This window comes from Triturus cristatus, chromosome 2_1 (genome assembly GCF_964204655.1).
Source record: "Triturus cristatus chromosome 2_1, aTriCri1.1, whole genome shotgun sequence".
Taxonomy (NCBI): domain Eukaryota; kingdom Metazoa; phylum Chordata; class Amphibia; order Caudata; family Salamandridae; genus Triturus; species Triturus cristatus.
The window spans coordinates 1,003,284,787-1,003,306,736 of NC_140581.1; the positions used below are offsets into that span (position 1 = coordinate 1,003,284,787).

Below are 21,950 nucleotides of genomic sequence, written 5' to 3' on the forward strand. Positions count from 1 at the left end.
TTGCAGACAAAAGAAATGGGCACACTCAGATGTACAAACACGCATAATTCAAACCATGTGCTTCGTAAAATGAATAAATACAATTTATATTTCACCACTGTATCTATTCACAAACCACCAAGTTAAAACAAAGAGAGCACCATGCACAAACCAATTGTGGCTCACGCAGGGATTTAAGTGGGATGAAAAAAATGTGGGGTCTCTCAAATGGGCGTGGCCAATATAATTAGGGGTGTGGCTTAAAACAGGCAAGGTAAAAATCTGTGCTTAGCATAGTGTGCCGCCGGACTTGTATTTTGCTGCTCCTGTCATGGCATCCAGATATATGATGCAATAAGTAACATCATACCCACAACAAGTCTGGACTATTGGCTTTGTCACTAGTTGTTAGTTGCATATGATAAATAAGCAGCAAATATGGCTTGTATATAATATTGAAAAAGCTTCCACTTAAAGTCCTGGTGACACCATTACAATGTTGCTGCTTCTGAGTTTCAAAAAAAGAAGGGAAATCCAGAGAGAGAATGACTCTCTAAAGGATTCCCCTTCCCCCACAACGCTCGCCTGGCATGGAGTCATGCCGTAACTTCTCCACTAGTGGGAAGTGAGCAGCGTGAGCAGCGCACATCGATGTGCCTGCTGTCACTGCAGTGCGGAATAAACACGGACCGCCTGTGCCAGGGCACAAAACAGAGCCCGATAGAGACCCGTTTCGAGGCCCCCTTTAAAAAACTGCCGGTGCTCAGCACTGGTGAGACCCGGCCCACTTAAAGTCCCGGGCTTACGCTTGAGCTATTTTAAGGCCAATAAATCCCTTCAGCTCTCCAGTACAGAACTATGAAGCCATTTTCACACAAAGGTGAAGTCGGTCATACAAGTAATTTGCCCCGTTTTATTCAACCTCTCTGAATTATTGAAGTTATCATGGCAGGTGTAAATACATTTACTACTGCGAAATTCTCTGCTGCTAGTATAGAGAAATCAGCAGTAGTAAATCCTAATCAGGAGGTAGGAAGTGACCATTCCAACGCATGTGTCACCTCATAAGTTTGAGAAAGTCCACAAACATGTAAGTTTGTGGGCAATCTCAAGTCCTCTCCAACCCTTTTCCACTCCGGCAATGGTGAGAGATTTACTCCTCAAGGGATCACCTCCAGAATTGCAGAGGGTTCACCAGAAGGGCTATATCCATGAATAGAAATGTTATCCCTATGAAGACAAAAGTGTGCTTTGGCACAGGAGGCTCCACGACCCTTGTGCGAACTTCTCCACTCTGCACAGAGGGAATAGGAGCCCTTAGGAGAAGATGTCTGGAAAGCTATGACTAGCACAGCTTAGCAGTTCTTCTGCAAATGTTTGTGAACACCAAAAAAGATAGTTCAGGGCACTTACTCATCAAGAAAGGAAGAAATAGTATTCACTAACTAGTGTTTCTTATGGCTACATCTTTCAGCAGATTATTCAGCTTAGAAATAGGTCCTAAAGCAATAGTCTCCGAAAGGTAGTATCGAGTAATACCGATTAACCAAGGAGGTCATGCAACAAAACCGCAGAAGACTATCTGTTACTGCGCATGTTTGAGAAATGAGGCAGGACTCATTAGCAAAGAAATGCAAGGATCACCACATGGCTGCCAACCACAGGGATGCCTCTGGTGTGAGATGTGGAATCAGCTAAGGCCCTAATGGAGCAAGTAAAATTCCAGCCAGACGAACTAACATGGCAAGGTATGTCAGAATTTAATGCAAAGTATATTCCAGTGTGTTTGGTCACTGCTTTGCCCTTCTTGGATCCAGCAAAGCCCACAAAGACCTGATCATCCACTCTACCCCATGGAGTGCAGTCTGCGTATTAGGATACCACAGACATGGGGTCCAGTCTATGCGGCTGCTCAGCGTCCTGGATGGGCTAAAGATGGGAAAGAGTGATGGGAGACTAACAGACTGGCCCTTGTCAAAAGCAGATACCACGTTGGATAGAAAAGATGGAGCGGTGCAAAGAACCAGTTTACCCGATAGAATACTGTGAAAGTGGTGAAACTGAAAAGGCCTGAAGTCTCTCACCCTCTAGGCTGAAGTCACTGTACCAGGTAGACAGTTTTCAGAGAGAAAGGTCGAACAGAACAACTGTGCGTTGTCTCAACTTGGGATGACATGAGAAGATTCAACATAACTTTTAAAAGTATCAGCATAGTGTAACCAAAGTACTGTGACTGAGATGTTATGCCTTAATTTGTTTACACAAATATCACACCAATGGAGAGAACATAAAAAGCATACTCAATGGGACAAACGGTATTTAGAGCACAATATTTATGTTAAACAATATTTTTGCCAACAATTTTCTGACATTAACTGATTCAAATTACACTGAAACATACTGAACAGAGAGGGAGGAAACAAATGCAGTAAATATTTCAGATAACATGCCATTAGCGGCAACTAAAACATAGAAGGGTGGTCAAGGAGAAGACAAAAAGCGCCTAGAACAGACAAATATACTTTTACAGCAGCTACTACACGGTCCTGGTGGACAAGACAAAGTGCATAACATTGGAGAGGCATGACTGAAATAGGATCAAACCTTGGGGAGAGGATGGCATAACGGGCAGAGCTGCCGACTTTGGAACTGGGGAACCAGATTCGAGTTTCGGCATCGGCTCAACATACTGTGATTCTGGGCTAATCATTTACAAAAACAAACATGTATGCGTCCCTGTGTAATGCAACTGGTGCCAATGTAAAGCGCTCAAATTCCTTCGGGTTGAGGTTGCACTCTATAAAACTGCAACAAAAAAACACATCCAACTCACACCACTTATACACTTATTCCAGTAACCCATAGAACTGTATTTAGTGGTGGGTTTCCTGCCAGGCAACACTATGTCCACAACTTCCGACGGAGTGCAAATGGACTCTAGTTGGCACATCTCAATCTCCACACATGCAGCTGCAGCATTTCGTGATTGGGATGGAGGACTTGACCATTCAGCTGCAAAAGCAGGCCCATCCTGTGCGGTAGAGGAAGAAGGGGAAGAATGCTATGTGCCAACAGATCAGCATACCGAATCCTCCTGAGGCGATCTGGATCATTTTTGCTTCCCAGACTCTACACAGGACCTTCGATAGAGGTCCAACTGGTGGAAATAATTTCAGCAGATACCGTGACCAACGGAACCTTAGCACATACCCCAGGGAACCATTTAGAGGGACACATATGGCACGAAATAAGGACACTTTGTCCTTCTCAGCTATGGTAAAGAGATTCACACATGGACACCCCAATCTTGAGAACATCATGTCATGGTGACATGTCACTCTTGAGCCTTTAGGGAGAGGTGACTTCGAGCATCCCTTCCCCCAGAGAGAAACTGTAATGTGTGCAGCTACATGGAAAATTGCAGAGCCCACCTCCACAGTGTAATCACTTTTGTATGTGAACAATGCATGCTACACACAAAACAGGCCTGACTGCATGTAAACAAGATTACATTTATTATTAGAGAATGTATGTCTAGGCAGAGTGTCTAGAAAAACGTACTAACTCTGTGAATGGTAACACTAACAAAGACTTTGATCACCACGTTTCCAGTTGAGAAACTCTGTTCTGTCACCATTCAAATTACCAGCGAATACCAATCAAGTGTGCGTGCATACGCATTCGGAGAAGCGGGTTGGAGCTCAGATTTATCATCAGATTCCAATAGGATGATCTTTGACACTTTTCTCTTACTTCCCATTTAATAAAGAATAGCTGACTATAAAAGGGATAAGACATCAGCCAGTTCCCCTTTCCTCTGGAAAGGGTAAATTTCCTTTTGCGGCTAAAGGGATCTACTAGGTGTGACCCCAGTAATTATCAGGTGAAAAAGGCACCTCATACAAGTCTCGTTGGATAAAGGACAGGGGTGATGTTGTTTAAAGACTTGTACAGTGCCCCCTGCAATAGAAGCGAGGAAAGCATTCATGGTATGATGGACCTCCCACAGATTCAGCAAGTTCGGTTGCTGCTACAACATGGACCAAAGGTCCTGCACCATGATGTTGCCCAGCTGGGCACCTCAGCCCAATGAGGAGGCATCCATGCCCACAGGAGCCCACACCTGTGGTGGGCTGAGGAGACAGTCCACAAACAGATTGTGGGTGGCAACATTCACAAGTGCAGTACTAATTTGAAGATCAGCACTTAATCCAAGAGGATCCCCTGGTATTGAAGGCAATATCTGCACAGACATTACTGAAGGGCTCTGATCCACATACTTGTGTGGAGCACCAAGAGAATAGACAAGGCCATTAAACCCAGCAGACATAGGACATGCAGAACTGGGACCCACTAGAAGTCAGAAACATCGCAGTCACATCCCACATATCAACAATCCTTGGAAGAGTAAAAGCCTTCATGCGGTTTGTGTCCAGCACCATACTTTTGCAGGTAAGGGTCTGTGTGGAGGTTAGATGAGATTCCTAGGTGCTAATCATGAAGGAAAAGTCACAGAGATGGGTCACAGTGCTCTAAAGATGTTCCTTGAACAGCACCTGAGTACCTGCCTTCACAAGCCAACTGTGCAAGTATGGAGAAATATGGACCGCTAAGCTGTGCAATGAGCCCGCAGCAATTGGTAGCACATTACTTAAAAAAAATAATGATGCAGTCATTTGTCCTAAAGGCGGAGACACTAACTGATAGTGTTGCGATCCCAAGATCAACCTCAAGCAGTCTGTGGCAGGAAGAATTAGGAAGCACATATCAAGGTGGTCCAAGGACATCAATCAATCCCGGCATTGAGGGCCTTAACCCCTTCAGTGCCCATGACGAGATGGTCTCGTCATGGAGCGCGGTTGCGCTGTGCCCATGACAAGACTATCTCGTCATGAACCCCGCCCGCTAATGCAACGCCCGGCACAGGGCGGGGCACTGAAGAGGTTAAGGACTTGGCTAAGGGTCAGCCTCTTTAACCTGTCAGTTCTGCTGAATGAAAAGGTTCAAGAGGTAAAAGTTGAGGATGGGTCACAGACCATCATCTTAGATAGGAGCCAAGTAGTAAAGGGAGTACCCACCTGGAAATGTTGTGCCATGAACTGGCTTTGAAATTTCCTAAACTGTTGTTAGAATTGCCCTCCTAGAGTGGCCATGCCACCAAGCGTGCCATTTTTCTGCTTTGTTTTAAGAGCTCCAAGGAGTAGTCGGCCCTCTGACAGAATAGCTGCTGCTCTCTTGTGTCAGGCATTTTCATGAGTGTGGCTTGGACATCTCCAGAGAAATCAGTGGAGTACATCAAGCATGGCGGCCCTAAGTGACATCCGTACTCATGAATCAAGCCATGATGCCTGCAAAATCTAGATCACACCAAGATTTGTTTAGAAGAATCCAAATTATTACTCACCAAATTTGAGAAGGGTTTGTTCATATGAATGGGAAGACTGAAAAATCCAGTTTTGCTCATTCCCAAAAGGCATGGACTTAGTAGTGACAGAAGCATGTAGAATTTTTTTTGCATAAAGCAGGTTTCTGGGACTCTTGGTCTGAAAAGGCCATGAGAAATGCACTTGGGTTTAATTTAGCAGGAGGTGGGTGGGACCACCTGACCTCTGGTGAAAGGCTAAGATTAAATGAATTTCAGATCATCCAGTGCAGACCTATGTAGGAATTTGTCTGTAGACTAACAGGCCTGAGAAGGTTTTCTCCCATGCTGATAATACGGACTACAAAAGTACTTGTAAGGAGTACCAGTGGTTGGGATACTCTAGTGGAGGATTGCAACATTTCTATTAAAATTTTAGATTTGCTCTCCGCAGAAGGGAAGGTCAGCGCCAATTCTTCTCGGCTTTTCATACCATCGAAGTGAAAGGAGTACATGATGTTCCCTTCTGGAGAACCATTCAAAACTTTTTTGTATTGCAAGATGGGAGGAATCTACCATTCTCCAAGTAATCATCCTCTGTAAGGACATAATTTGTCAAAGCATGTCAAGATCATGAGACGTAGAGTTGAAAAGTTCTTTCCTATGAGCAAATTTCTGCACCATGTGAAATGGGTAGGCAAAAAGCTTGACATAAAAAAGCCCATTACTTTCTCTTTTGCCATAAGCAGAATGTCAGTAGATATTGAGCACTTGAAAAGTTTCCTAGTACAGAACCAGTATTGGCATAGTAAGTGGCACAGAGCATATGGGAGACATTGCATTGGAAGATACCGACTTTGTTGAAGGTGCTAAAAATGGAGCATGTGAAGGAGTGATTTTGGAAGGCATCAGGGTCAGGACCAACTGAGTTGACAACCCTGCAAGATTGGGCCAAGCCTTGGGGAGTGTCCCAAACAGTAACTGAGCTTTTGCGAAAAGATTCAATATGGCTAGTCTGACGAGGTGGAATGCTTTGACTTCTACAGGGTCAGCTGATGGAGACGGAAATTCCAGCTTCTTTTTTTTCATATTGAGATTGAATCCAATGAGGAAGAGCCAGGCAAGAGGAACCATGTCAAGACTGAGAAGAACCGTTTGTTTGAGAAAGAAAAGGAAGTCCCCCTCCTTTTTGTAGAAAAAGGACATTTAGAGGGATTGTTTCCTTACACGGAACTTACTTCGAAGAAGGGAAATGCTTTAGTATATCTCTACAGAATCTGGCCATAGAAAGTTTGGCCTTCTGGTTGATGCTGCCACTAAGGTGCATTAAACAGTTGCAAGTCAAGGAGCTGTGTTCGAATCTGAAACTCCACATGCAAATGTTATCTGAATCCGACAAGGATATCTTCCGACATCAGCAAAAAGGATTAAAACCAGTCATCTTTGGAGGAGACATTTGACCTAGTCACTGTGCAAAAGCTGAGGAATTTTGTTGGTGAAATGCACAAAAGAGCTGCAGATCCACATTGATGAGGTGTGGAAAAAGCAACAGACACCAGGATACCCCTACAAGGTTTTATACTGTGATGCTATCACATAGAGGTAAAGCAAGTCAAGCTGAAATGGCATGGTGTCACCTTTGACCTTGGATAGCTATTACTGGGTAAAAGGCTCTGACTACAGACTAATGCCTGGATAATATTCTTAAGGTGAGGATTTTTGGGGAAGATGCATCTATCAAAAGAACTAACCATGACTAGAGTCAGGCTAGAGTTTTTGTTGTATGTCATGCTGTTATCTAAAAGAATGTCTCAGGGTCTCGTAAAACATTATTTTTCTCTTAATAAGTTCTTTAATAGAATTAATCCTCTGAGTAGAATAAGAAGGAGTACAAAACCATGAAGTAAGACCCTGTTGAAAAATTATTGGGCAAGATGCGTCGGTTACATAAGATCTGAAACCTGGGCCTCAACAACAAAATGATTATCAAGGCGTACAACTTACTTAGCTTCCTAATAATTACTATATCCAAAGACTCCTCACACCTTCAGAATAGCCCAGATGCCAAATTTGATCAGGAATATTTTTCAGCATAGCCCTTGCACGCAGATAGGTGGAATTGTGCAGCGACCTCATTCCACGCCGGAAGTGTCGACTGGAGCCGCATATACATACCACCCAAGCACACTGACACGGTCAACGCCATAGGACATGAAGCTCAAAAACCAATTCTTGCCAGTGGGAAGATCTCTACTTTAGAGCCTTTTTAATTGGAAAAGAGTTCATTGTACAGAACAGAGGGGTAGAAGGGTGGTGAGGATCTGTGGCTAGATGGAATATTCACCAAAAAAAGACATCCCAAAGGTAAATAACTTGTTCCTCTGATGGATACCTCTAACTGCAGATTTCTCACCTTTAGAATAGATACCAAAGCAATACCTCCCCCAGTGGTGTGTCTGGTGGTGGTTTCAGACCAAAATGTTCTGCATGGAGGAACAGCCAAAATGCCCTTCCATTTATACCTGTCCATCAAGGCAGTAATGATTCGCAAACGTGTGCACCGATGCCTACATTGCAGCCTGCCAAATATGCTGTGGCAGTGGTAGCAGCCTTGGCCCTGGTGGCCCTCAATCCTTCTAGACGCTGCTTCTTTACCAACGCGTAGCAGTTCTTAATGTAGAGGACTATTCACCTGGAGAAAGTTCTTCTCTGCACTGTTATGTCTGTCTTTGACCTGGTGAACCCCACAAAGAGCTAATCATCCAGCCAATGAGCTTTGATACGATTGATGTAAAATCTCAGAGCTCTTTAAGGAGTCCAAACAATGTAGTCCCTCCTCTTTCAAGGGGTGAGGTGGGGAAACAAAAATGATCAGTAAAGTGATGGACTATACGTTGTGAAAGAGTCAAACCTTTGGGAGAACAAGCCACTCTTGTCCTCTGTACGAGTTTGTCCAGAAAGAAGGTGGTGTAGGGCAGCTGGAATGATAACGCTTGAAGCTCACTCATGCAATGAGCTGAAGTTACGGTGGTGTGAAAGACTGTCTATTTGTCAGAAAATGTAGAGGACAGCTGTGCAATGAAAAAAAGTGCATATTAGAAAAGTAAGGACAAAATTAAGGTTATTTTGTGGCATCGCAAAATGTTTAGCTGGAAACATGTGGATTAAACCTTAGAGAAATCGCATCACAAGTGGTGAAGTGAAAATGAACAGTCGGTCCGGTAAAAGCTCAATAGCCAAAAAGGCTGATAGATAACCTTTAGCATTTCACTCTGCAAATCCTTGCTGGGCCAAAGGCAAAACACACAATAAAACACCCAACAGTTTGGCATGCAACGGGTCAGTATAAGGGGTGCCACACCAGGACACAAAACTTGTCCTAGAGTCCAGCATACACAGAATTTGAAGAAAGACGCCGTGCCGCAAGGATGACATCCAGTACTTTGGAAGAAAGGTTAAATGCAGTCAACTGCCACTGCTCAATCTCCATACATGCAGGGGAAGATTACGCAGCCCTCGGTGCAGGACCCTGCCATGCTGATACAATTGAAGATCCGCCCTAAGCTGCAGCATAATCAGAGGAAAGATGCTCATAGCCATAAGACTACACTCTCTTGGCCCAATCCAGAGGCACTAGGATGACTTGGGCATGATCGTTCCAGATTGTCTTCAGAACTCGAGTGAGGAGAGGTAGTGGTGGGAAGGCATACAAGAGTTCTGTGCTCCACTCTAATGTGTCTCCAAGCGTCAGCCTTCTAGGGAATTCCAGCGTGCATAAGCGTAGATGCTGCACACTCTTGGTGGTGGAGAAGAGATCGTGCTAGGGTTCTCCAGATTGCTGGAAGATGCCAGCAATCGTGATCTGCTAGGCATCAAAAGTAGAGTTCATCCACCATGGAGTTCAAAGATCTCTCCAGGTGGTGCACGATCAGGGAAATGCCCTGATGATTCAGCCAGTTCCTGAGGCACACGGCCTCCTGACTTAGGGCCCAGGATCCCGCTTCACCCGCTTTCCTGCAGTACCACATGGCAAAAGTGCTGTCCATGAGGACCTGAACCAGCCTCCCCTTGGAGGACGGCAGGAGGGCTTTCAACGCCAATGCAAATGAGTCTGCAACTCCAACAGGTTGATGTGGAGATGGAGAGCACTGGAGACCAGAACCCTTTGATCTCCCCTCTCCCAGATGACCTCTACAACCCAGCAGCACTGCATCTGTCACTACCATCAGCTTTGAATGGGGAAGGGAGAAGGGTCTGCCGCTGGTCCATATGAGGTTGAGCAGCCACAACTGCAGATTTTTGCAGGTTTCTGAATAACCTGAATGGAACTGGATAGGCTCCCCTGTGCTGGGCCCACTGGGACTTCAGACCATACTGCAAAGCCCATATATGCCACCTGGCATGGTCGATGAGCAGGATGCAGTAGGACAAGAAGCCTCATAGTCACCAGGCTTGCATGACACATTTGACCACATCCTGGCCATCCTGAATGGTCTGTGCCAAGTTGGTACGGAATTCCTCTGGGACTGCTGGCAGGATTTCTGCATACACATCCTATAATGCATTGGAGTACCTGCCTAGCAAACAGCTGGCGCTGACTGATCGGACAGGGAGGATAGGCTATGAGAACATCCTCTTGTTGAATTCCCCAATTGGTTTCAACTCTCTATCTGAGGGGTATTGTAGAGAAAGAATTGGGATTAACCCCGCTAGTAGGTGCCTGGCCTAGATGTGTTTTTATAGAGCAGAAACATATCTAGCACAGTTGTCCCTACATTACTTGAATACTTCATGGAAGATTAACCAGCTAAATGGAAACACATTATCCGGACAGCACAGCCTCAGTTTACCTATTTGCACGATGGCTTAGGGCTCAACTATCAGTGGATTTGATGCCAGTGGCAAACATGAAGCATACAGTAACTCATGTCCTGCCAGCCTACCCAGTCTATGCCATGCCAAATTGTTACATGCAACTGGATAATTTGATTTTGTCAGTTTACTTAGTTTGGCGCACATCAGATGATAGTGGCAATTTATAAACCACATCCTTCACCCAATATCTCAAACTCTTAACCCCTTATCTCAAAACGTAAATCTGCATATTTAATCCTATACTCTCAACCTCAAATTCTAAAGCCTTAAACACTAAGCATTAATCCCTAATTCCAATAGCTCAAATTCTCACCTCTAAACCCTGAAATCTATATGCTAAACTCTTAACCCCATGTCCCCATTACCATAACACTTACATTCTGTACCTTTTAACCTTAAAGCCAAATCCGCACCCTTTAAATCCTTGCTTCAGTAGGTTTTGGGTACAAACCCTTTAGGAAGCCATCTCTTTTTAAAGATTTTATTTTAGAACTAATAAATGAGAAGTGTTGCTTTAGAAGTCCAAGTAATATCCTCTGTGCTTTCTGGGCAACAGATGATTTAGCTGGTCAGCAATGCAGTTAGCTCGTAATATTATTCTCAGGGATTTCAATCTCTGACATGGTCCTTGGCGGGCCTACTCTTTTACATTTACTGAACACTTTTTGTGCTTTGGGCTTTCCCAATTTTTTGAAGCAGACACATAACTCAAATCACTACTTATTTTGGCACCGCGGACCCTAAATCAAGCAAATAATACTCATCCCTCTATTCAGACAATCTTCCTGGTGCAATTTGTCATTCTCACATATATTATTTTGCCACCTTCTGTGTGGCTGTTGAAACTCAAGCAAGTTTATCCTAGGCATGGTCTATGACAATTGTTACTTCTTACCCATTTCTTGGCCTTGTAAAGCCCTCTCGCTGCTTCATTTGAGCATGGCATCACGGTGACGGCACAAGTGTGTGTCATCACCAGACCTGAATTCACTTGTTTACTGCCTCTATGACAGCTTAAAGCACTACCATTTGCAAATTTTGAGCAGGCCTGGCATTGATCTTATTTTGGAGGAGTCTTCCAAACTATGATATGACCTTTAAAGACTGTAAGGAGTCTTGTCAGTCTTGATGGCTTATGTGTTGGCATCCCACCTACTCAGGCTTTTGGTGATAGGATTCCATGTTTTTCTCTGAAATGACCAGTCTAATTTAGATTTGGTTATTCACTGAGAATAGGTGAAATTAAACAGACACCCTCAGCTCAGTCGGCTCAGCTGTGGAAACAAAATCAATCGACAAATGCTGCTTATGAGACAAGCATGAGCTGCTGGAAGGAAAGGGACACAATCGTATGGTTAACTAACTTTATTCATAAATATCTTATTGTGAAAGAATAGAAGGAACAAAATGGATTGATAGAGGATGTCTTACTAGAGTAGCTGAAATGGCGTTTTAGGGCATTTTGGGGGTCATTTCACACCACATGAGATTAAAATGAAGCATGAAACCCAGATACATTATAAAGAGCCCTATTTTAATGCATGTTTGTGATACCTCTAACATTTTAGATACAGAAAGAAACATAACATTAAGCAAGATCTAACTGACATGGAGTAACCCATATCTGCTTTCTAGGAGCACTAATTTCAAACTCATCTAATTCAACAGAGGATGGGAAGAACACCCTTAGCACTATGCCAATGAGGCAGCATAGACTTGCCTGCCACAGAGAAATCCCAACATCTGATATGGGGCTGTCCATCATTCCAGTATTTACAGCCAGGAAAGAGAGTTTATGGAAACAGCAACTTGGAAGAAAGCTCGTAACAAAACTTATCCAAAACAGGTATATCTGGGTTAAAATTTGGAGTTCATGAGTCTGGCACTGTTAAAGCCAAAACATAAGACAACGATGGGATGGAAAATTTTCAAAGAGTAGACAACAGCTGGATAAACAATATGGAGGTATGGGTTCATAAGAAGAATAAGAGAAAAAGTCCAAGAAGAGAACATAATGATGAAATGACAGAACATTGATAAATGAAGGCTTGATATGAATCCAACTAAACGTTACCATGATTATGTGAACATCAGAAATAGGGTTTCAATGGCAATTATTTGGGGAGACCTCCATACCCATTTAAGGACCAGGGGCATAAAGGAAAAGGTAAAGCGTATAGCAAATGAGAAACCAGGCTGATAACACATTATGCCTTGTAAACATAGGATGATCCAACGTCGATGGAGAACACATGTTTAACTCTTAGAAAGGAGGAAATATAAACTATGAATGGAAGTTTAGGATAAGTCTAAATTCCCTACAACTGAATAGCCCACTTCTATGGCCATCCCATCCCTTTTTCCCAGAGGCTTGTGTTTTGGTCCACAACTTGGGAGTTATGTTGTAATTCAAGTTTCCATTTACCCTACAGTTAAGAACGTGCCGCCCAATAGATAGAATCGTTCTATTGTTGATTTATCAATGGATTGCCTTGGTCATTACAATGGTCCACTCTTGCATCAACTACTTTGACAGTTTTTAAAGAGGCATCCTAAATAAAACAAAGCGCAGGTTTCACAGGCCACAAAACTATAGAGCAGCCTTGTACCTCAACTAAAAATAAATGACCATATCACACCTTGCAAACTTGAAACCTCTCTATGGAAAACAACCTTTAAAATCTCTTTCCAAAAGGTTTGTAATTGCATGCATTCCCACAATGTGTGGAGCGTTAAGCCTCTCCTTTCCTACATCTCAAGCGTAAGGGGCAGAGTTGCAGGGATAGACCTCTTGTCGTTTTTGAACTTAAAATACCAGAGCACTATCGAATTATAGTCTGACTCCCTATTGTTGTATACTTGGAAAGCTCTTTGGTACGTCATCCTAGATTTGCCTCCATGCATTCTCAGTATAGTTTTTACCATATAACATGTCCATTGTGTCTGGTAGTCCCATCTATGATTACTGTGTATTTAATTTTGAATCAAATATAAATGTGATATTGGTCCTTTGGTCATGTCATACTCCCAAATCCTTTTTAGGGCGGAGCGCCACTTCTTTGCTTGTTAGGATGTTGGATAATCCAGTGACAAATTTGAGCATATTAGAGCCTATCATGTTCTATGACTTTAAAATCTTGTGAACATTTTATTCTGGCCTTTAACAAACATGTTATGTAAATTGTGACTCTCCCAGTTCTCCATCTATCACTCCATATCCAGTCTTGAATATAGGGGTGCGCTACCTCAGGGGATATGTGCACCTCAAAGAAAGATAAAAAATAGATGTTGCACCTGATTTGTCATTTGTATTTATTTGTTTTTAAACTGTTACTTTTCCACTTGAAATAGACTTTCACTTCTAAGATTGGTTCCAATTAGAGTAGCATTCTTCACAGCTCTTTTTTCAGCCTCTTCCAGTATTGCTTTTTAAGGGATGACAGCGCTATCTCTCCAACACATTTTTTCATTACGCCACCTCTTGTACTGGTGTTTTTCTCCCCTGTACCGCCAATGTGTTAGAAATGTGTTTTCTGGTTGGCTAGGTTATGCACCTAAGCCAGGCAGAATTAACCAGTCTAGTCAGGATAAGGAGATTACACATCCAAAATAACTCCTGCTCACCCCCCTTGGCAGTTTGGCACGAGCAGTCAGGATTATCTGAGAGGCAGAGTGTGTAGCATTTGAAAACACTACAAAAGGACATCACACTAGTTTTAGAAAAATATCCAATATTTATCTGTGTAAAACAAGACCAAAACGATATAAAACCAACATTCAGTAATCCACAATACCAATAAAGGAAAAACAGACTTTATATACTGTTCCTTGAAGTCGATAGCTCCGTCCGGAACTATCACGGCGTCGTGACAAAAAAAATCCAACAGTTCCAACCGCTCACAGCATCGTTGGCCAGCTACGGTGTCAGGGAGACCCGTAAAACCGTACCTTTGAAGATGCAGGATGTCGGACCTTGCGGTGAGCTGCGGAGGAGCGGCGCCAGCAGGCATCGGTTCCGGAAGTCAGGACCATCTCACTGCTTCCATTTGCAGCAAAAGTCATAGAAAAAAGAGTGTCAACACCCAGCTATCACACTTAATAGAAACCAACAACATCCTAGACACCTCTCAATCCGGATTCCGGAACAACCACAGCACCGAGCCCGCCCCCTCACTGCTACATCCGCGCCCTCCTCGACCAAGGCCATAGGGTAGCCATCCTCCTCCTGGAACTATCAGCAGCTTTCGACACGGTCTCCCACGGCACACTAGCTACAAGGCTCCACGACGCCGGCATCCAAGGGAAGGCCTTAGACTGGTTACAATCATTTCTCTCAGGCAGAACACAGAGAATAAGACTCCCGCCCTTCCCTTCAGAACTGACAGAGATCACATGCTGAGTGCCCCAAGGATCCTCCCTCAGCCCCACACTCTTCAACGTCTACATGGCCCCCTTCGCAACCATCGTCAGAAACCACGGGCTCAACATCATCTCCTTCGCAGATGACACCCAGGTCATCCTGTCGCTAACAAAGGAACCCGACATCACCAGGCACAATTTCCAAGAAGTGATGAAAAACGTTGGGACCTGAAACTCAACTAGGAGACACCAGAAGTCCTCACCCTTGGCTCCAACCCTCTACATGGGGCGACACCTAGTGGCCCCCGCCCTCGGAAACCCACCCACCCCAACGGACCATGCACCCAACCTCAGCATCATACTGGACTCATCACTCACCACGAATCACCAGGTCAACGCTGTCTCCTCCACATGCTTCAACACCCTCTGCATACTACGCAAGAAGTTCAAGTGGATCCCCAGCCACCCCAACTCCAGGAAAAATTCCAATCACGCACTCATCGCCAGCAGACTAGACTACAGAAACACCCTCTATGCCGGAAACAACAAAAAACTCACCTGCAAACTCCAGACCGTCCAGAACGCCACAGCCAGACTAATCTCAATATCACACGGCACACCACATCACCCAAAACCTCCGCGCCATCCACTGGCTCCCTGTTGAAAGAAGAATAACTTTCAAGCTGCTCAAGCATGCCTACAAGGCCCTCCACAACACTAAACCCCAATACCTCAATGATCGAATCTCCTTGCACGCCCCCAAGAGAAACCTCCGCTCAGCCGACATCTCCCTAGCCACCGTCCCAAGCTTCTACAGGACCAGAGCAGGCGGAAGATCCTTCTCCTACCTCACAGCCAAAACCTGGAACAAACTCCCTCTTCACATCCGACGAAGCCCAACACTGCACCAATTCAGGAAGGACCTCAAGACCTGGCTCTTCGAATGACCCTAACGGAGCTGCCCCCACCCACCCCCAGCACCTTGAGACCCTCACGGGTGAGAAGTGCGCTATACAAATCTCTGATTGATTGATTGTTTGAAGTCAGTACAGAAGTCCTAGGGCCCTTGAACCTACAGACATTGCAGGTCGAACTCCTTGTGTTTGAAGTCAGGAGTGTCAGCAGGCATCGGGCTGCAGTGTGAAGCGGAGCAGTGCGATGAGCGGTGCCCTCAGGTCATGATGCAGGTAGCGGCTCGGAGACAGCCGCCCAACGGCGTCAGTGAGACCAGGGCTGCGTGGCGGTGCTCGTTGCAGGGCTGACAGGTCACAGTAGAGGCAGTGCGAGATGGGACAATGCGGCGTGCGGGACACACAGGTCGCAGTGCAGGCAGCGGTGTCGGTTGATGAACTGGAGTCGATGGCGCTGCCTTCGTGGGCCAAGTCTGCGGGGAGGGACAGGGCGGTGCATCATGTAACTTACAAGCGGTGCCCTTAAACCACAGTGCAAGCAGAGGCGTCAATGTCAGCTAGGAACAGCTTCGTTGGTGAGACCAGAGCTGCTGTGCGAAGCGGGATGGTGCTCCGTGTTCTTCACAAGCAGTGCCCACAGGTCACAGTGCAGGCAGCGGTGTCAGTAACAGCATTGCGTCATCGTCGGGGATACCAAGGCAGCGGTGTGAAGCGAGGCGGTGCGGAATGGGGTGCCCACAGGTCACTGTGCAAGCAGCAGCTCGGTGGCAGCATCGGGCGTTGTCGTTAGTGAGACCAGGGTTGCGGTGCAAAGTGCGGGGGTACCCTCAGGTCACAGGCAAAAGTAACAAATGATGGACGGAATGCAAACATTCACCCCCAGTCACAAAGATCTGGGTGTAATCCTTCGTTCCTATGCTCAACACACCACCCCAGTTTGGACCCAGCTATATGCAAATCAGTCATGACCCCGTGCCTCATGGGAACAGTCCAGCCCAAACTGCCAAGCCAAGGCTTCCTTGAACCGGAAGCAAGCATCCTGGGACCGGTTTTGGGGCATCACCCCATATCTGTCAGGATAGCTTGAATCCAGTGGCACAGTGAGCACGGGACCCACATCTGGACATACCCTTCTCACTTATGGTGACAAAAGCAAAAGGAACAAATGATGTATAGAATGCTGAACAATGCAAACATTCCCCGCAGTCACAAAGATCTGGGTTTAATCCAACGTTCTTTTGCTCACCACACCACCGCAATTTGGAGCCAGCTATATGCAAATCAGTCTTGACCCTGTGCCTCATGGGACCAGCCCAGCTCGAACTGCCAAGCCAGGTCCTCCCTGGACCAGAAACAAGCATCCTGGGATCGGTTTCGGGGCATTACCCTTTATCAGCCAGGCTATCTTGAATACAGTGGTGCAGTGAACACAGGACCCACGTCTGGACATACCCTTCCCACTTAGGGTGACAAAAGCAAAAAGAACAAATGATGGATAGAATGCTGAACAATGCAAACTTTCACCCCCAGTCACAAAGATCTGGGTTTAATCCATCGTTCTTTTGCTCACCACGCCACCCCAGTTTAGACCCAGTTATATGCAAATCAGTCTATATGCAAAATGGCCATGTGCCTCATGGGAACAGTCCAGCCAGAACTGCCGGCAGTGGTGTCGGGTTACCTTCTTTCTCGGTGGCAGCTGAAACATCCAGTTCCAGAAGGTGGTACACAGAAGAAGTGGAAGTCTTTGATTTCCCTGAGACTTCCAACAGAAGGCAAGTTCTACCTCAAACCTTTGGAGATACTTGGAATGAAGAAAGAACAGTCCAGTCCTTCCTGTCAAGCCTACTTACGATTCCATAGGAGCGATATGCAAGATGAAAGGTTCCAACTCCCCTCTAATCATTCACTGTGCTCAACTAAGTCAAAGCACCAGTAGTAAACCAGGGGAAGACGGGAAGGGAAGAAGAAGAAAAAGTGAAGGTGTCACACGATGTTTCCCAACTCAAGCATTGGACTAGGTAGCAGGAGGATATCCTAATAAGAGAGAGATAGGGTATATCAGTATTCAGAAAAGACTATTAAGCTGATGGTATAGGTAATGGTATAGATAAGATTATCTCTCACTAACTACCTTAGTGATTCCCTTCTTCCATTATACATCACACAACTGGTCGGGTGGGACATAGGATTCTGTCTAGGGAAAAGACATAGTAGCAGCGTAAGGGGCAATGCAATAATATAGAAGGAAAGGAGATGAAAGACAAACTCAATAACACTCACCTATGTCTTTCTTGTATTATTCCCTGGTATCCGGAGATCTTCAGTAAACTACAATGTTCTCCTAGCAACAATGTGGGCACTTAAAACTAAAAGCTATGAATAATTCCGCCTTAATTTACGAGAAAGTAATATCGTGACTGTATAAATTCAAGGAAAAATATTACTATCCCTCTTTTTATTTTGGAACACATCTTGGGTCAGTGAGATTAACACAAAAGAAAAGAAACAGAACACCAAAAACGAAGACTCCAACTTTAGATAAGTATATTAATTGATATGTTTTAAACAAATTAACTGTAGTAGCGCATTTGCACCTTTAGCGTGATTCAGAGTGGCTAGTTGCCCTTTTTTGTTTGTTTCCTTTGCAGGGCTGTGATGCAATTCAGGATTTGTGTGAGTAATAAACCCAGACGGAGCCCAGAAGTATGCCGCGAGGATCCAGGAGCCAACGTAGAGGAGTCGTGACGAGACCGTGATCCGACACAGGAACAAGACGTATGCAGGTAAGAGTGTGGAGCCAGGCAGTGATGAAGGCGAGAAGGACGCCAGGAACACGCCACAGAAACTGGAAGAGTACGGGTAAATGAACAGGAAGATGAAGCGGCCTAATGAACGAGTTACTTAACTTCGGTAACGATGTATCTGGTAGAGACACAGTCTAGCCGCAGATTCCTTAACTTAGAATATTCCCCCCAGGCGTCAGACTGGATCTGGAATATCTTTTTTCCCCAGCAGTACCTCTGCACGTCGGGAGGCTGCCTCGCCTGGCTCCGTCCTGAACTCGTCCACGGAAGTGACGTCAATGGATCCATATAAGACCCTCACGGCGTGCTGACGTCAGTTTTCTACAGTGAAACTTTTCCGCGCCACAATGCGGAGCAATGACAAAAACTGAGAGTGTATAGGATCGGTGTGTTAAAAAAAGGGCAAGAATAGTTCAGACAACAATGATAAGAAACATGAGAATGATAACCAAATCATTAGAATGAGAAACAACACCAAGTTGAAAGAGCACCCAGAACCAGAAGGGACTGAAGGGAGCTCACAGAGCACCTGCTCCAGCCAGGGCCCAGCAAAGCGAAAAGCTGTGCCCTACCTCGAGGAGGTAACGGCAGCGGAACAAAAGACATGGCAAGCAAGGCACAGTCTGCCACCACAGGAGGGAAGTTGAACGAACCACAAAAGTGGAACAACATGTTGCAAGACAAGTGACCAGAAGTGAACAACGACATAGAATGTTCACTACACACCCCCTCCAGTGATTGAAGGACTGCAGCGTAACCAAAGAGAACCCAACCCAACCGACTGAAGTAGAAAGAAGGAGGCACAGACGTGGGCGGAGGGAGGGTAGGAAAACAGAAGAACTCCACGCTGGAGGAACACAGGTGGAGCAGCATTGAAAAGCATTGAAAAGCACAGATGTTAGCCACCCAAAATCGAGGACGGAGTGGAGGGCCAAAAGGCTCCAAGGCCGAACAACACACCCTGCCCCAAAGGGAGGTGCGAGAGCACCCACCACCCAAAAACGAGGGCAGAGTGGAGGCCCAAAGGGCCCCAAGCCGAACAACACACACTGCCCCAGATGAAAGTGTGTGAGCACACCCCAGGAAGACCAAGGCCACCTGAAAGGAGGCTAGGAGGTAGAACCCCACCTGAAAAGGGCTTCGCAGAGTGGGGAGGATGGGCGGGCGTTAAGGAATCTGCGGCTAGACTGTGTCTCTACCGGATACATCGTTACCGAAGGTAAGTAACTCGTTCATCTGATAGAGACATCTAGCCGCAGATTCCTTAACTTAGAATAGATACCAAAGCAATACAGCAGTGGAGGAGGGTCTGCAATCGAAACCACCAAGTTCCAAAAGAACTTCTCCGTCAACAACGGTGGGAACAACAGCGGCAGCGCGGCTGATACTAGACCCACATAGCTCTGTAAGGAAGTACGAGCAAGGGAGACAAAGGCCCCACAATCCGTCAGAGGACGGAACTAAATCTCCCTTGCCAGACAGGGAGGAAAGGAGACACAGAACCAAAAGGGGACAAGAGAGCATGTCATCGCCAGAGCATGCTCACTGAACAAACACTACAGAGGACGTTGAAAAGTATAACATGAGGGGACAGATGTCACCACTTAGAGATACACAGAGTCATGACCACCAGGAGACACAGGCATGCCGGGACATGAGATACCCAAGGTGTACCAGTAGTGCACCACGGCGAAACAAGCCCAAGAAATGGGAGTTCCAACAACACGCATGCGGCTGCAACAAGAGACCTGCGCAATACAAGACAGCGAACCTGCCAACTGTACCCAAAGGTACAAACAGTGAAGGGAAATCCGGGGACACCCCAAGCGCGGCTTTCCACCCTGTCAATTAAGGAGGGGAGGAGGAGAAGAGAGAGAGAGAGAGAGAGAGAAAGAGAGCGAAAGAGAGAGAAAGGGAGAGAGAGAGAGAGAGAGAGAGAGAGAGAGATACAGACAGACAGGGAGGCTAAAAAATAACAACCATACCAGTGCGAGGAAAAAAAAATTAAAATCGAGTGTGCACAATCTCTCACTGTGTGTCAAAAACAGGACTCACAGAGCGAAACATAGACAGCAGAAAGAAGGAATGAACTTGAAAGCACGTCAGGTACCAACGAGACCGGTGTGAATCATAGCAAGACACAACAGTGTCAAAGAACACCGAAAGGTGACCACATCTTCCCCGACAGGCACGGAACCAGAGCCCCACATGAGGCAAGCGGGAACACGTGGAAACCACACCCACTAGGAAGGAGTGGGAAACACCCAGACAGAGACCCGTCAGTGAGAGGGGAAAAAGAGACGAGGATCCTGACCAAGGACACCGGCACCGCATCATATAAAAAGGCAACAGTGTCGCCAGAGATGGATGGGAACTCACAACCAGTGGAACATCTAGAGTGGAACATCAAACCGAGGAACAAAAGCGACAGCTTTGAACCTCTAGAGGGAATCAGACAATCACAGCAGAGGGGCAGGAACAGAGGACCTGAACCCCAGCGTGGAAGAAACAAAGAGACCAAAGTCCCTACCAGGGAAGTGCTAAAGGAAACAGGCGACAAGGCCACATGCCGAAGAAACGCAACTTGTGGAAACACCACAGCCCATGGGCAAAAAGCCCCACGGGACATGAGCCATGAGAAAAAGACGGAAGCACTGCCCCAAGTGAGAATAGAAATCAGCCAAGAAAATGGCAGAAGGGCGCGATCTTCGCCCTATGGCCACGACCATATTCCGGGCAGGTGTTCCCAGAGAAACCGGAAAGGGGTACGGACCAACTGTAGCCCTCCACCCAAATTCCCCTGTAGAGAACCGCACTAATCCCGCAGTCCCCACTAGAGAGGATGTCCCAAGAGAGACGAGAAGACTCCGCAGGAGTCGTGGAAACTCCCCATATTGGGGAGAGGGGCTACACAATAGCCAACAAGTACCCCACATAGGGTATGGCACATGCCAGAAAGCAATGGACACATCTTGACCTGCGCTGGTAGACAGAGGACGAAAAGAAACTCATAAAATAGCTGGTCAGCTGAAACCAAAAGAGGGAGAAAACGGCAAAAGCTGCACAGCTCGTCCAATTCCTACGTCTGAAATCCAGAGATGGAGCAGCAGAAAAAGCAGAGACAACACTGCAACTGAAATCAAAAGTCCACAACCAGGACTACAAACCATGGAAATCATGGAAACTCAGACAAGAGGCGGGAAATCGCCGAGTCAGCATGTAGGTCGAACAAGACGACCCCATCAAAGGCCAAATCGCGAAGACGCTCCTGGACGTTGGCAGGGAAACAGCCATCGCGCAGCCAAGCATGGCGGCGCAGAGCAACAGACCAGGCCACAGTGTGAGCCACCGCATCAGTGGTGTCCATGGCCGACCGAATGGAAAAGTGCGCCTTTTCACGGCCATCACGGATCAACCGTGCCAAGTCAGCCCGAGGACCCTCTGGAAGCGAGAAAAGGAGGAACTCGACTGAGTCCCAAAGGGCAAAAGTAGCCCGGGCAAACACACAAGATACAAGATGTGTTCAGGGAGCGAAGGCCAGCACTGGTAGATGCAAAAATCTAGCGTCCACACAACTCCAACCATTGAGATTCCGAAGTGGGAGGGACCAACGGAGAGGGGGTAGAAGGCAACAAACCGGAAGCCACCTGAATCACC

At 46.0% G+C, this 21,950-nt stretch overlaps 1 protein-coding gene across 1 annotated transcript in view; it reads right to left on the bottom strand.

Annotated features, from left to right (window-relative positions):
• The window catches only part of CNTLN (centlein), a 1,182,709-nt gene that overhangs the window by 388,173 nt on the left and 772,586 nt on the right, over nt 1-21,950 (bottom strand). The window lies entirely within an intron of this gene.